General features: G+C 34.6%; 1 protein-coding gene and 1 long non-coding RNA gene across 6 annotated transcripts in view; one reads left to right on the top strand and one right to left on the bottom strand.

Annotated features, from left to right (window-relative positions):
- The window catches only part of HS3ST4 (heparan sulfate-glucosamine 3-sulfotransferase 4), a gene marked incomplete at its 5' end in the record, with an annotated part of 575,045 nt that overhangs the window by 293,774 nt on the left and 266,407 nt on the right, over window positions 1–14,864 (bottom strand). The gene's annotated exons all lie outside the window — the stretch shown is intronic.
- LOC309645689 overlaps window positions 1–14,864 on the top strand; it is a 329,294-nt gene that overhangs the window by 116,590 nt on the left and 197,840 nt on the right. The gene's annotated exons all lie outside the window — the stretch shown is intronic.

Here is a 14,864-nt window from a genome sequence, read left to right as displayed (position 1 = left end):
GACTTTTATAGTGGTTCCTATAAATATGTTGATGACGGTGAGGCAAAATACAAACTCAAAACCCTGAGGAAGAACATAGGACCAATGGGATAGAAACTATATGACCACAGCCAGGGTGATCACAGTCGGTCCTCACTTCACACAGATGAGGGCAGACCTTTTATAAGCTGCATTCTGCAGATGAGCAAACTGAGGCCTTAATAAGCTAGGTACCTGCTCAGGGTTATGAAGCCTGGGAACAGAGCTGGAATTCACACCCAGAGGCTAGTCTGCCTCTAGAGGGAGGGGTGGGCAGGGGGGGGGGACAGAGAGACAGAGAACAGAAAGTGGGGGCACAAACAGAAGGAACCTAAAAACTACAAAAGGGAAGAGCTCATTTACGAACCAAAGAAAAAAGTGAAAATACAGCCACATCTGGATACACCTTGATACCGTGCAAATTGGTTCCAGGACCCCTACCGATACGCAGCGCAGCAAATACAAGTTTTGCTTTTCAGAACTTTCTGGATTCCCCCATCCACTCACCCACCCGATGTTTCCCCATCTGAGGATGTGGAAGCCTCGGATGAGGAGGACCAACTGTATGCAGTTCTGATGAAAACCTGTTGCAACCAGGCGACTGTATATTCGGGTAAGTTGAAACTCCCTGGTGAAAGCAACAAAAAAGAAACTCTCTTGACAGAAACTGACCGAGAAAATGAAGCCCTCACTGATGACCTTTCATGAAAGAAAAGAAAAGTCTGTAAGAAAACTCAATAAAATGAGGAATGAATTAAAAAAATAAAAGTAAAAACCTCCCTTGTGAGGAAGGCGCGTCATTAAAGCACCAAAGTCATGAACTGAGTGCTGAAAAATCTGCACATAAAATTCTCCTGACCTCCAGCACCTAGCACAGTGCATCACCTGGAAAATATTAAGTGCTTGAGAAACGTCAGTTCCATCATATTCAGTGATGATAGGACGGAGGAATTCTCATTAAAGTCAAGAACAGGAGAAGGAAATTGTCTCAGTTTTTCTTTTAACATCATTCTAGAAATCGTTGGCAACGTGAAAATATAAGACAAAGCGATACTGGATAAATTTTGGAAAGGAAGAGGTAACTATAACATTATTTGTGGATCATACACACCACTTAGAAATCCAAATTCCACTAAACTTATTACAATTGTTCAGTAGGGGGTCCAGGATACATATCATTAAATTATTATATGTTTATATATTAAATTATGCATATAATTTAAAATCTTCTAGCTTCCCCAGATGGCAATAATATCCAGTTAAAAAACATGATACCCGATTACCGCATTTACAATAGCAACAAAAAATGTAAAACACCTTGAAATAACTTTGTAGAAAAATGCACACAACCCAGATGAAAAATATTTACCCTTTGATGGAGAATATAAAGCTAACAGAATACACTGTTATATAAGCCAAGTTCTTAGATAGGACAACTCAATACTGTATCAACTGATTTTAAGTCCTTACACATTGACCTACAAATTTAATATCACTGAATAAAATCCCAAAGTGATTTTATTTGGAACTTCACAACATTATTCTAAAATTTATCAGCAAGCATAAGAAGATCAGAATAGTCCAAAAAATATTGCAAAAGGATAAGAAGGGGGAAAGTTGCAGTTTTAGAGAATAAAATATACAGTGACAATTTAAAAAAACTGTACCTGAGACCATAACAGAGGTAGATCAATGGAACATAATTTAAAAAAAAGAAAAAAGAAAAGAAAATGACCCAAATATGTATGTTTAGTGCACCCTAAAGATATTTCAGATATGTAGGAAAAGAACAATGTTTTCAAGAAATAAATTTAGATACAAGACAGGCTTAAACCACACCTCAAGGTCTTACACCAAGATAATCTGTAAATGAATGAAAAATTGAAAAATAAAATTATAATAATAAACTGAAGAAAATCAAAGTGAGTATACACATCATCCTTCCCTGCTTTGTTTTTCTCCATAGCACTCATCGGTTTCTAAAACATTATATCAGTTCTTTATTATTTCGTTTACTGCCTAGAATACAAGCTCCAAGAGGGCAAGATTTTTAACTATCTATCCCCAGTGCCTTGGAAAGCTTCTAGTATGTAGTAGCTGAGCACAAAAAATGTATGTTAAATAAATGAACAAACAAATAATACCAGATTATGAAAAGTGCATGAAGGAAAAGAAATATGCATAAAATATAAGGCAAATTAAATTTTTCTCTTCATCAAAAAAGGCAAATAAGGGCTTCTCTGATGGTGCAGTGGTTAAGAATCCGCCTGCCAATGCAGGATACACGGGTTCGAGCCCTGGTCTGGGAAGATCCCACATGCCGCGGAGCAACTAAGCCCATGCGCCACAACTACTGAGCCTGCACTCTAGAGCCCATGAGCCACAACTACTGAAGTCTGCGCACCTACAGCCCATGCTCCACAACAAGAGAAGCCACTGCAATGAGAAGCCTGCGCACCGCAACAAAGAGTAGCCCCCGCTCGCCGCAACTAGAGAAAAGCCCGCACGCAGCAACAAAGACCCAACGCAGCCAAAAATAAAATAAATAAAATAAATAAAATTTTTTTAAAAGGCAAATAAAATTATATGATAAACGGGTAAAAATCTGCAACCTTAAAAGCTGATTGTCTATGATTAAATGACTAGCTTTTATAAAACAGTAAGAATGAAAGTGAACAAAGATGATGTCCAAAAGAAAAAATGCTAATGGCCGGATAAACATTTAAAATGTGTAACATCACAAACAACAAAAGAAATTATATCAAAATAAAAGCGAAACGTACTTTGTTTCTCCTCTGACTGGTAAAGAGTGATCACACTCTGTATTTGCCCAGTATGTGAGGAAACTCTTACACCAGTAAGCACAAGTAAATTTCGGTATGATTTTTCTGGAGAACAGTGAAATGCGTCAAATTTTATATAAGCATGCCCGTTTACCAGCAACTCCACTTCGAGGAAATTGTCCTACAGAAAAGCCTGCACAAATACAGTATTCAGACAAATAGGAACACAGATTTTTGATGCATTGCTATCATAATAATAAAATTGCAACAACTTAAATGCCTCTGATGTCAAATAAGATGCACTTCGCTACATACGGAGGTGGGTCAGAACTACATAAATACTGTCTGTGATAAGTTGAGCAAAAGATAGGAAGTTACTGAACAGTATGGGTGCCTTGTCCGTGTGTCTATACAACGGTGGTTCTCAAACTGTGGTTCCCAGACCAGCAGCATCAGCATTATCTGAAACTTGTCTGAAATGCAAATTCTCAGGCCTTACCCCAAACTTACTGAATCAAAAACTTTAGGTATGGAACTCAGAAGTCTGTGTTTTAACAAGCTTTCCAAGACATTCTAATGCACAATAAAGGTTGAGGACCATTGGTAAATCTTGAAAGATAGACACCAAACTGTATATAAAAGCTGTCTTGGGGAAGAGTTTCACGGGAAATTTCATTTTTCTCCTTTATATATTTCTATATTCCAACTGACATGTATCACATTTGAAATTAGGAAAGTTATTTCCATCAGAGAAAGAAAGAGGGGGAGAGAGGGGGAGAGAGGGGAAAGAGATTGAGAGAAGAGTATGACTGACCAATAGAAAAATGGACAAGAAATTTAAATGGGTGATGACACTCCACAAAAAGGCAAAAAAATTTCTAATAAAGGTACTTTTTAAACATTCATTTTGACTAGAATTAAAAGAAATTTGTATTAAATTTTGGCAATTGTTTCCACTTATCAGATAAGCAAGCGTCATTAAGAAAAATACTAAAACTGAATGGATTCACAGGTATAGTGGACACAGAGGCTTCTGGCAAATGTTACAGAGAGAGCACTGGAAATTTACAGCAAAAGGTATAAAACTGGCCATGTATTTGACTTGGCGACCCAAATTCTAAGGATTTCTCCTAGTTAAATATTTGAGGGTATGTTTTTTCAATAATAATGAAAAATAAATTGAAAGCACCCTAACTATTCTACCATATAAAATTGATTAAAAGAACTATGTTATACAGTGCTATTGTAACATAATTATTTCATTAAAAAAGATGGCATGACTACAGATATATTGATATAGAAATATACTAACATGTAAATTATCCAGAAAAAAAATACCTGTCAATATTAAGCATTTACTATGTTAGTCAGTATTCTACGAACTTTATAAAGAATAACTCACTCAATCCTAACAACAATATGAGAAAGTAAAATTACCATCTTACAGATGAAGAAACACATTTGGAGAATGTGAATAACTTGACCATCAGGTTATGAGTAGTGGGGGCCAGCTGTACTGTCAGCCTCCACACTGGTAATTGCTGTGCACATAATATCATTTATACTGTTGATGATGGTTCACGGAGAAAAAGTCTGAAAGGTTAGCCACTGCAACAAGAACAATGGTTATCTCTGGACCATGGAATTAAAGGTAATTTAAATCTTGTTTTCTATCAGTTTATCTTTTGTCTCTAAAGATTATATAAGACTTGTGCTATGTAAGTGATAAATATTTAACTGGGGACATATTTTTTTTTATATTAACAGAAAAGAATGAGTAAGAGCTCACTATGAGGGTAAGACCTACAAAATCCAAGCAGCAGAGAAAGAACCTTTGAAAGGCATGGAGTTTTGAAAAGAAATGGTACTTCAAAGTAACAATGAGAAACTGAATGCGGGTGGCATGGAAACCACTTATAACACCATCATCCCACTTCAAGACTGCAGCTACCAAAAAAAGGTAAAGCTCAGGAAAATTTTGGTTCCAGTCTGCTCCATGAAAATTAAAATGGCAGCTTTTCCTCATTGAAGAGACCCCGACAATTGGGGTATTCAAACTGCACAGGACCTTCCTGCTCCATATACACCACCAACAAGATTATACTTGGATTCTTCCGGAAAACCTTTATTTGCTCATTAAAGAGGTCACATATGCTCATACCCGTGTTCTGCTAACAACAATCTCAACTCAATGTCCAGGGAAATGCCGCAGGAGTAGACAGGTGGGCATTCCTGATGCATATAGGTCTCTGGATGAGACTGTGCCATACTGGGATCACGGGCTCCAAGAGAGGACTGGAGACAAACATCTGAATAATTAGGATGCTGCAGAGACTTATATGTCTCAGCACTTCCCAACTGCCAGCAGTCAGTATTCAGATTTCTCCAATCGAGCCATACTAGGGCATCTAAACCCTTTCTTTGTGGGTGAACCTGTCCTTGTGGTAGATTATATGATTGTTCAAAGTTTTCACTGCCTCTCCCTATGCAAGGCTTATTCTTCTCTACCCCACTAACATCAAAATTGTCCATGTGACTTTCTTTGGCCAATGAAATAAAAATGGAAGTTTCACATAAACACTTCCAATCAGAAGCTTTAGGAGTCACTGTGCGCTTACAGTATTCAGCTATTATGTTGTCTTTTCTCCTTGCCATAAAACCACTGATACAGCAGATAGGTGCAGCTCTATTAGCCTGAATCCCAGAATAAAGAAGTTGTGTAGCATAATTACAACTGACCCATAATGGACATGAAATGTGAAAAAAACCTTTGTCGTTGTAAGCCAGAGACTTTGGGGCAATTTGTTACTGCAGCAAATCTCAGTATAAACTGACTGAGACACTACCAAATCCCTGCTTTCATACTTGGAGACCCACTCAACACCAAGACTCACATCCTCCTAGAAGCTCTGTGAACACTCACAGAGTGTTCACAGAAGCTGGCCTGTGTGCACCTTCCTTGTTGTAGCTGAAGGAGTTTTTAACTCTCCTTTGGATTTGATGATTACTGATCCCTCTCTGGAATAAAATGGCAGGCTGATTTCCTTACCCCTTCCTCCTACCCTAAGCTCACCATGTAATTATACCAAAAACCTCTCCTTTCTTCCAGAATGTCACATGCCCTCTGCCACTCCTGTGATGACAGGATATGAGAAGCAATGGACAGCTTCACCAGCAGAGAATGAAGTGGCCTTCAGACAGCAGCCAAAAGATGACAAAACAGGAAATCCCTTGTTACAGTCAATATCCTCGAGGGCTTTTGGTTTCTCAAGCCTTGCATAAAGAAATTTACAGTTTGAGTAACACTGTTTTCCAAGAATCCAGGATTCCAGCTGTTATTCATAGTTCTACCCACTGATGACAAAGCATAGTTGTCACTGGCAATAAAATGCAAGCATCTGCTTTCTGAATGGTTTATGAGCAGTACTTTTGGACCTCTGCAAACCTATCACTTGAATATTACAGGGGAAGACTTGGAAGGAAATGAAAATACAGGGAGCTTTGGGAATGGTCAAGAGGCATTAGTAACAACAATAGCAAAAACAACACCAATAATATTATCATTATTAAATATGATAGCTAACAATAGCTCTTGCTGGATGGCACATAGTGTTCTAAAGTCCCCATTTGTATTAATTCTTTTGCCATTCCTAACTTACCTGAGAATAAGGTACAATTTATTATCCATACTTTAAAAGATGACAAAATAGAAGATTAAAAAGGTAACTTGCAAAGGGTCATATCATAATTAAATGGAAGATTTTGAATTTGAATGTGGGTCTCTTAACAGCAAAATCCAAGCACTTATTCACCATACTATATTGCCTGAGATTAAGGATACAAATAAATAAAAATACCTGAACATTCTTCCATATCTAGAATCTTCTTTCAAGAAAAGTAACATAGATGAAGGAGAAAAACTTACTGTGTAGATGGCTTATGTCTGAGTCCAAACAGTGGCATTTTTTCACTGTGTGATTTTGAATAACCCACTTAATCACTCCTAAAAGATGTTACTTCATTTACAGAATGAGGAAAATGATTCTCATTTTATCAATATAAGATTGCAATGAAAACAGAAAGTGGTAATAGATGGGAACAACTATAAAGTCCAAAATGCTAAATAAGGGTCATTTATAATACATAGTTCATTTTTGCAGTGCCATAATTGCTTGCTCAATGGCAACAATGGACTGATATTGACCAGCACTATTAGACCAAAGACAGGAAGTCTGAGTATAATATGCAATTCACAGCATCCACTGTCTTCTAAACTGGAGTAGCTTGTAATAGACCAACACTCCCACCAAAAGCAATGATAAAAACCAATAACATATCAAAATTCATTTGTTTGAAAGCACCAGAGAGTTTCTGTGGCAATCAGAATTTAAAATCCCGACCCCAGAGAAAAGGAAAACTCACTGAGGTTACCCCAACTCTCTGAATGCTGGTTTTTGCCACAGGTTAGGAAGCTGAAATGATAGGCAGGGGTAATTGTTACAAGGGATAGAAACCAGCAGAGGTACAGGCAATTTCACAGGGCTGGGGTTAAATTAAGTTGGGGTTCAGGGCTGCCAAGTCAGCCAGAACTTGAGGAGCAAAGATCAGAGACAGAAGGAAAGAATAGAGATTTGAGACCCATATTCAGTACCAGTTTTCTTCTTGAGGCATTTATCTATAAATGTCACAGAACAGGTTAAGAAGCCAGACTAAAAGGGATAAAAAGAAAAAAGATTTTTGACAGCCTCACAGTGCTAGAGAGACAAAAGTTAGATTTGAAGACCTGCCAAGGAGAACAGTTCTAGGAGATGTGATAAGCCCTAAGTTGGGACACCTAGAGGGTGAGACCCTAGGATGGAGGTTGAACAAAAGGTACATTGACCCTTATAAAGAATGCAATCCAACCTCAAGTCAGCTCTACCCATGATGGTATGAGATGATTTGTCCCCTGCTGCCTGCTATAGAAAAAGGTGAATCTTCTCTGAAGAGCAATAACACCATCCAGAATTTCTAAAATTTGACATCCATAATGTCCGTCTACTGAAATTACCAGACATATCAAAAAGTAGGGAAATAAATAAACAATTAAAAGAAACCCACAAGTGACTTAGTTATTGGAGTTACAAGACTCAGATTTTAAACTTTGATTAGAATGTCCAATAAAATAGATGAGATATTAGACAAGTTGACCAAACAACTGAAATATATAAACAAGAATAAAATGGAAATTCTAGAGCTGAAAACTACAATAACTGAAATTTAGAACTCAGTATGCAGGTTAAACAGCAGATGGGACACAGGAGAAGAGAGCTGGAAGAATGCATGGGTAGAAATACTCAGAATGAAGCATAAAAGGTAAAAAAAAAGATGACAAGTACAGAAAAGAACATGAAAGAGATATATATGTAACCCTGTGAAAAGGTTTACCATATATGGAATTTGAGTGCTACAAGAGAAAAATACGGAGAACAGGACCAGATCAATATTTGGATAGATAACAGCACAGAATTTTCTAAAACTGGTGAATGACATCAAGGTATGGATTAAAGAAGTGATACAACTTCCAAGAAGGACACCTACAAAGAAAACTACACCAAAGTACCTCATATATAAATGATTGAAAACGAAAGAAACAGAAAATCTCAAAGCATGAGGTTGAGGGGATATTGTCAAAGGAGCAAAGTTTAGACTAACAGCTGACTTTTCAATAAAACTGTGGTAGCCAGACACACTGGAATGGCACCTTGAAAGCAGAGAAGGAAACAACCACCAACCTAAAATTCTATACTTAGAGAAAACATTCTTCGCTAAAGAATAAAGCAAAATAAATGAAATGGATTAACTGAATAAAGGTGAAAGAAAAATATTTCCAAACATACAAAACTTCAAAGAATTTATTGCCAATAGACCTGCACCAAAGAAACACTATAAGGAATTATTCAGGAAGGAGGAAAGTACTTCCACACAGAAACAAGAAATGCAGAAAGGAATTTTTTTTAAGTTTAAATATGAGAATTAATTTAAAGAAACATTGTACAAAAAAGTATAAAGTTTTGTAGTATATAAGATATATGTAAAATTAAAATACATGACCACAATCACACAATAGGCTAGAAGGGGTAGAAGAAGTTAAAGTGTTCCATAATCCTAGTATTATTTGTGAATTGATTAATATTAGACTGTAACAATTCAAAGAGTCACGTTTTAATCTCTAGGGAACACATAAAAGAATATCTACAAACTAATAGATGGGGAAAATGTAATATTTTTTTAAAAGGTTGAACTAATCAAAAAGTAAGCAAACAGAAAGAGAGCGAGAGAGAAAGAACTATAAAACATAGGGAAAATTAAAAATAAATGGCTATATAAAAATTGCAACATATCAGCAATTAAATATAAATAGTTTAAATGCACCAACTTAAAGTATCACACTGAGTTAAAATTAAAAACTATATACTGATTTTATAAGAGACATACCTTTAATATGAGAACAAATAAAGGCTGGCAGTAATGGGCTGGGAAAAGTTATTGCTTGCAAACACTAAATAGAAGAAATTGATGTAGCTAAAGTTATAAAAGGCAAGGTAGACTTTAAAGCAAGACATACAACTAAAGATAAAGAGGAATATCTCATACAAATAAAATGGTCAATCCTCCTGGAAGATATAAACATTCTAAATTTGTCTGCAGCAAACAGTATAACACCAAATATATAAAGCAAAAAAGGATATAACTAAAAGAAGAAATAAGCAAACACATAAATATAATAGAAGACTTTCACAAACTCTTCCAGTAACTAACAGTAAATGGTAGAACAAGCAAAGCAAAATACTAGAAATAAGTTTTTTAAATCTTAGGATGATTAACAGTATTTACCAAAATGAAATATATAGAATGCTACACTTAACAATGATAATGATAATAAACAAAATTTTCAAGTTTATCTGAATGTTTATTAAAATTTATCATATTCTGGATCATAAAGTAAGTCCAAGAAAATATAATTCAGAGTACGTTGTTTGACTACATTAGAATTCAGCAACAAATCAATAATAAAACAAAAACTAGGAAATCAAAAATGTTTAGAGACTAAGCAATATAATTGTAAATAACCATGGGGAAAGATCTTATTAACATGGAAATTAGAAAATAGTTTCCTGTGAATCTTAATGAAAACAAAATTGGTAGAATGTAGCTAATGTTGTAATTGGAAGGAAATTTATAACCTTAAATGCATCTATTAGAGAATAAGAAAAGCTGAAAACAATAATCTACTAAGTTTAGCTCAAAATATTAAGAAAAGAGCCAAATAAACTAAAACAGGAGAAGGAAATAAATAATAAATATAAGGGCAAATTTAATATTAAAATAGAGAAAAATCAAAGAAGGTGGTTCTTTGAAAAAAATACAATTTCATAAACACCTAGCAGATAGTCAAGAAAAAAAAAAAGGAACAGCATAAATTACAATATCAAGAGTGAAAGGAGCATCAATCCTCAACTAAATATTAGCAAAACAAATTCGACAGCACATTAAAAGGATCATACAACAAGACCAAGTGGGATTTATCCTAGGTACGCAAGGATGGTTCAATATGTGCAAATCAATCAATGTAATACACCACATTAACAAACTGAGTAATAAAAATCATATGATCATCTCCATAGATGCAGAAATAGCTTTTGGCAAAATTTAACATCCATTTGTGATTAAAAAAAAAAAAAAACTCTCCAGAAAGTGGGCATAGAGGGAATATACATCAACACAATAAGAACATATATGATGAGCCCACAGCTAACATCATACTCAATGGTGAAAAACTGAAAGCATTTTCTCTAAGATCAGGAACAAGACAAGGATGCCCACTCTCACCACTTCAGACAAGAAAATGAAATAAAAGAAATCCAAATTGGAAAGGAGGAAGTACAACTGTCACTGTTTGCAGATGAATGGATATTACACATAGAAAATCCTAAAAGATGCCACCAAAAAACTACTAGAACTCATCAATAAATTCAGCAAAGGTGCAGAATGCAAAATTAATATACAGAGATCTGTTATACACTAACAATGAACTATCAAAAACAGAAATTAAGAAAGAAATCCCATTTACCATTGCATGAAAAGAATAATATACCTAGAATAGATCTTAACTAAGGAAGTAAAAGATCTGTACTGGGAGAACTATAAGATGCTGACGAAAGAAATTAAAGACAACACAAACAGATAAAAATATAAACTGTGTCCACAGATTAGAAGAATTAATATTGTTAAAATGACCATCCTACCCAAGACAATCTATGAGATTCAGTGCAATCCCTATCAAAATACCATGGCATTTTTCACAGAACTAGAACAAATAATTCTAAAATTTCTATGAAAACACAAAAGATTCTGAATAGCCAAAACCATCTTGAGAAAGAACAAAGCTGGAGGTATCACACTCCTTGACTTCAGGTTATACTGCAAAGCTACATAATCAAAACAGTATGGTTCTGGCACAAAAACAGACACATAGATCAATGGAACAGAACAGAGAGACCAGAAATAAACATATGCATTTATGATCAATTAATCTATGACAAGGCAAGAATACACAATGGGGAAAAGACAGTCTCTTCAATAAATGGTGTTAGGAAAACTGGACAGCTACATGTAGAAGAATGAAATTCAAACATTTTCTAATACCATCTACAAAAATACACTCAAAATGGACTGAAGACTTAACTGTAAGACCAGAAACCATAAAACTTCTAGAAGAGAACAGAGGCAGAACACTCTTTGACATAAATCATAGCAATATTTTTTGGATCTGTCTCCTAAAGCAAAAGAAATAAAAGCAAAAATAAACAAATGGGACCTAATTAAACTTAAAAGCTTTTGCACAGCAAAGGAAATCAACAACAAAACAAAAAGACAACCTGTTGAATGGAAGAAAATATTTGCAAATAATATGACCAATAAGGGGTCAATATCCAAAACACATAAATAGCTCATACAACTTAATAGCAAACAAACAAACAACTTGATTTTAAAAAATGGGCAGAAGACCAGAATAGACATTTTTCCAAAGAAGATATACAGATGGCCAACAGGCACATGAAAAGATACTCAACATCATTAATCATCAGAGAAATGCAAAGCAAAACGACAATGAGATACCACCTCACACCTGTCAAAATGGCTATCATCAAAAATTCTACAAATAACAAATGCTGGCAAGGACGTGGTGAAACCAAAACTCATACACTGTTGGAGGAAATGTAAATTGGTGTAGCCTCTATGAAAACGGTATGGAGGTTCCTCAAATAACTAAAATTAGAACTACCATATGATCCAGCAATTCCACTCCTAGGTATATATCTGAACAAAACAAAAACACTAATTTGAAAAGATACATATACCCCCAATGTTCACAGCAGCATTATTTACAAGACGGCCAAGATATGGAAACAACCTAAGTGTCCATTGACAGATGAGTGGATAAAGAAGATGAGGAGATATATATATATTTTGCCATTTGCAACAACATGAAAGGACCCAGAGGGCATTATGTTTAGTGAAATAAGTGAGACAAAAAAAAGACAAATACTGTATGTTATCAAACAAATATAACAAAACAGAAACTGACTCAAAGATATAAAGAATAACCTAGCGCTTACCAGTGGGAAGAGGGGAAGAAAGAGGGGTAAGATGGGGTAGGGGATTAAAAGGTTAAATTACTATGTATAAAATAAATAATCTACAAGGATATATTGTACAGCACAGGAAATATAGCCAATATTTTTATAATAACTTTAAATGGAGTATAATCTATAAAAGTTCTGAATCACTATGTGTACAACTGAAACTAATATGATATTGTAAATCAACTATACCCCAATAAAAAGGAGCAAAAACAGCAACAGCATTACAAATCCTACAGACATTTAAAAGATAATGTAAGAATATTAAGGATAACTTTATGCCAACACATTTGAAAATTCAGATTAATGAAAAAATTCCCAGAACAACACAATTTAGAAAACAAGTATGTGACATTAATTAAAGAAACCTCAGCTAAAATTGGAGACCAAACAGGCCTGTATGGGGAGCTCTCATACCCTGTCATACATACATTGCCAATTACTCCAAACAGGAAGAGACCTACACATGCAGCACACATCTCTGACAGGAAGGTGTTGCCCACCTTACTATACAGCAGGAAGAAGAAAACTCTCTGTCCAAAGACAGCCCAGCCAATCAGAGGCTGTAGCAGCCCAACCAATGAGAAGACTTCATACTCTGAACTCCCAGCTTCCTCCAATGGACTCTTTGGTTATTGCAGCCCCTCCCAATGCCCTCTTTTTCCCTGTAAAAGCAAGTTCCCCTCCCTTGTTCTCTGGGTTTGCCTAGGTCTGCCATAGTTCATAGATTCTGAATTGCAATTCCTCTGGCTAGTCCCAAGTGAACCTGCTTTTGCCAGTAAAATAACTGGCGATTTTATTACTAACATTGACAGGTTCAAGAAGAAATGGTAAATGTGAATACTTCTATATCATTTAGGGCAAATAAATTTAAATAAAAACTTCAAACATAGAAATCTCCAGGTCCTAATAGCTTCATCAGTGAATTCTTCCAACCATCTAAATTATAATTAACTCAAGTATTACACAAAACCTTCCTAAGAATAAAAAGAAAAAACAAAAACAAACAAAAAAACCCAGGATTACATCCCAATTTGTTTTGTGAGGCTAGGATTACCTTAAACAACAACCAAAATCTTACATGACTAGTACAAGAAGGAAAATTACAAAGCAATCTCTCTAATAAACATGGATGTAAATATACTAAATAAAAATTACAAAATGTATCCAATTAATTAATGTAATAATACATCTCAAAATTCTTTTTAAAAAAATCAATGTAACTCACCATATTAACAGGAAAAAATCATACCGATATGTAAAAATCATTTGATAAGATACAATACACATTCATGATCATTTATAAGCAAATTATTGACAAAATGATATTTCCTTTATCTGATAAAGAGCAACTTAAAAACCCTAGAGCAATTATCATAATTAAATTTGAAATGCATCCAACAATATATAGGAGATAAAGTGCTATAAGACAAGAAAATGAAATAAAACTGTCTTCTTCACAGTTCACTGGCTCATATACATTAGAAAATCCAAAAGAATATATAAATTACAAGAAATGAAAGTGAATTTGGACAATATCCAAAAAATCTATTGTATTTCTATATACTAGTAACAAATGATTAGAAAATGAAAAACTTTTAAACATACCATTTGCAATATCAGCAAACACTTAGAACTAAACCTAGCAAAAGATGTGCATGACCTGTACATAGAAAACATTACTGAGATAAATTATGGTACCTTAATAGATGGGAGGACATAGCACATTCATGGGTTAAAAGAGCAATTAAATAAAGATGCTAACTGTCCCACAAATCAGGCCATAGATTTGACATAATTCCAATCAAAATCAAATAAGTTACTTTTGTGGAAACTGACACAACGAATCTAAAAAATATATATATATGGAAACACAGACGGCCAAGAAAAACAAGACAATCATGAAGAAAAAGAATAAGCCCAAAGGGCTTTGACTTTCAGATATCAAGAGTTATTATAAAGTTACAAGAACTAAAATGGTGTGAAATTGGTTCAAGGATAGACAAATAGTCTAGCAAAACAGAAAAGAGTACAGAAATAAACTCACAAATATACAATCTCTTGATTTGTAACAAAAGTGACATTATATTGCAGTGACGGGAATTTTCAATAAGTCATTCTGTGTCACCTGGATACCCCATCTGAAAAATAAATAAATAAATGAAAGAACAAATTTTACCTCTACTTCACCCCTTGCCAAAAACTCAGTCATATATGGATTGCAGATCTAAGTTTGAAAAATGTAAGAAAAAATTCTTTAAGAAGAAGAGACAGAATATCTTCAGACCCTGAAATAAAGTCTTAATTTTTAAGCGGGATGAAAAAAGCACTTATTTTAAAGAAAGATATTGATAAACTAGGCTGTATAAAAATTAAG

Source organism: Balaenoptera physalus (assembly GCF_965194825.1).
Source record: "Balaenoptera physalus genome assembly, chromosome: 16".
NCBI lineage: Eukaryota > Metazoa > Chordata > Mammalia > Artiodactyla > Balaenopteridae > Balaenoptera > Balaenoptera physalus.
This window is presented reverse-complemented; position numbering and strand designations above follow the sequence as displayed.